Source organism: Petromyzon marinus, unplaced genomic scaffold, assembly GCF_048934315.1.
Source record: "Petromyzon marinus isolate PM22_M1 ecotype Great Lakes invasive population unplaced genomic scaffold, UKy_Petmar_22M1.pri1.0 PM_G_Scaffold_73, whole genome shotgun sequence".
Lineage (NCBI taxonomy): Eukaryota > Metazoa > Chordata > Hyperoartia > Petromyzontiformes > Petromyzontidae > Petromyzon > Petromyzon marinus.
Window position 1 is genome coordinate 587,501 of NW_027423028.1, and position 2,500 is coordinate 590,000.

The 2,500-nt window shown below is 45.6% G+C and overlaps 1 pseudogene; it reads left to right on the forward strand.

Annotated features, from left to right (window-relative positions):
* Window positions 1-2,500, forward strand: part of LOC142920733 (28S ribosomal RNA) — a 10,614-nt pseudogene that overhangs the window by 4,490 nt on the left and 3,624 nt on the right.

Below are 2,500 nucleotides of genomic sequence, written 5' to 3' on the forward strand. Positions count from 1 at the left end.
GAATACTTTGAGCCCCTAATTTCGGTGGAGGAAGTTCAGACTGCCATACGGGCCATTAAACCAACGTCAGCAGCTGGGCCAGATGGCCTAACAAGGGCTGCAATCTGTGCTGCCGACCCCGAGGGTCGGACACTGACAGCCCTATTTAATGCATGGATGATTACAGGAATTATTCCCAAAGAGTTGAAAAAGAATAGGACGATTCTTATTCCTAAGGTTATGGATGATGAAAAGCTGAAAGAATTGGGGAACTGGAGACCAATAACGATCGGTTCAATGATTCTGAGATTATTTTCCAGAATAATGACTGCACGTCTTGCTCGTGCTTGTCCCTTAAACCCAAGGCAGCGTGGTTTTATAGCGGCATCTGGCTGCTCTGAAAATCTTAAGGTGCTACAGGACCTTATGAGACATGCTAAGAAATTGCACAGGCCGTTGGCTGTCATGTTTATCGACATAGCGAAAGCTTTTGACTCGGTTTCGCATGCTCATATTTTATGGCTGTTAAGGCACAAGAAAGTAGATGAACACGTGGTGGGCATCATCCAGAACGCCTACGATCGGTGTACGACCTCGTTCAAAAGCAATGGCGAGTCGACTCGAGAAATTAGCATACGTGTTGGTGTCAAACAGGGTGACCCCATGTCACCCCTGCTCTTCAATCTTGCCATGGACCCTTTGATATGCACCCTAGAGTCACACGGAGTTGGGTACTCCATTGATACCGACCACGTGACAGCTCTTGCGTTTGCTGATGATTTGGTGTTGGTGAGCGAATCTTGGGTTGGTATGGCCGCCAATCTAGCGATCTTGGAATCATTTTGTGGGCTATCGGGATTGGAGGTTCAGGCCAGAAAGTGCCAGGGCTTCATGATAAGCCCAACCAAAGATTCATATACGGTGAACAACTGCGACCCATGGACTATCAAAAATAAAGATGTCATATGATCCAACCTGATGAATCAACGAAATACCTTGGTCTGAAAATTGGCCCTTGGACTGGCACTATACAGCCTGATCTACATTGTCAGCTAAAGACATGGATCTCGAAAATCGATGAGGCGCCTCTGAAGCTAACTCAGAAGGTTGAACTACTCAATGCCTATGCCCTACCCAGATTGTTATATCCTGCAGACCACTCGGACTGCAAGCAATCAACTCTCCGTGGGTTGGACCAAGAGATTAGAAAGGCGGTAAAAGGATGGCTCCACCTTCCCGCTTCAACTTGTGATGGACTGTTATATGCCAGAGCCCGAGACGGAGGCCTTGCCATCTTGAAACTGGAAAAAACAATCCCTTCGGTTCAAGTTAGAAGGCTGCAACGTATAGCAAACTCGTCCGATGCTATCACCCGTAATATTGTGTCCTCGCAGGGTATGGAGGAAGAATACCGTAATTTGTGGGTACGAGCAGGGGGTGACAGTGATGCAATCCCAACATTCGTTCTCAGGGACTCGGTGTCAAAAGAACCTGTATATCCGAGACCCTGCGATTGGAGGGAGCATGAATTTCAGAGATGGTGCGAAAAGCCGGTTCAAGGAAGGGGCATTGTAAACTTTGCGCATGATAGAATCAGTAATGCTTGGTTGAGGCCATGGTGCGGCTTTAAACAATGCTTCTTTATCGCAGCACTACAACTAAGGGCAAATATTTACCCAACAAGAGAAAGCTTGAACAGAGGCAGAGATGGGGCCTTACGTTCCTGCAGGAAATGCTCTGCCAGACTCGAGTCCCTTTCGCACATTCTCGGTCAATGTCCTGCAGTACAGAAAGCAAGAATTGCGCGACATAACAAGATCAGTAACATTCTGGCAGACGAAGCGGCTAGATTGGGCTGGTCTGTATACAAAGAGCCACGGTTCATATCCGAGACGGGAGAGATGAGAAAGCCTGACCTCGTGTTTGCAAAAGATGAGGAGGCGGTTGTGATCGATGTCACCGTCCGTTTTGAGCTTTCAAAGAATACCTTGTCAGATGCTGCCTCGCACAAAGTTTCGTACTATACCCCTCTTGGTGATCAAGTCAAAGTGCTGACGAAGGCTAGCAAGGTCACATTCTTTGGATTCCCGGTTGGGGCAAGAGGAAAGTGGCCCCTTGAGAATAACGAGGTACTTACCTCCCTGGGCCTGACCAAACCCAGAACGACATCACTGGCCAAGATGATTTCCCGCAGAACGCTGCTTTTCTCTCTTGATATTCTGAGAATGTTCTGTGGAAATTATGCGGTCTATGAACAGTCATAGACAACCTCCGAAACAAATAATAGTTTTGTTTTAAGATGTCATTTGTTTTAGATTGATTTTGTTATTTTCGAAGGTGAAGTCGGTTTTTATTTCATTTTACTATTTTCCACAATTTAGATTGTTATTTTCCAAGACGAAGTCTTGGTTTTTTTTTTATTGTTAGTTTTTTTTAACACGTCGTATTTGTTACTTTAGAGCTTAGAGGGGACTTTATTTTCGCCTTACTATTTTCTGCCTACAAAGAAGATTAAAAATAA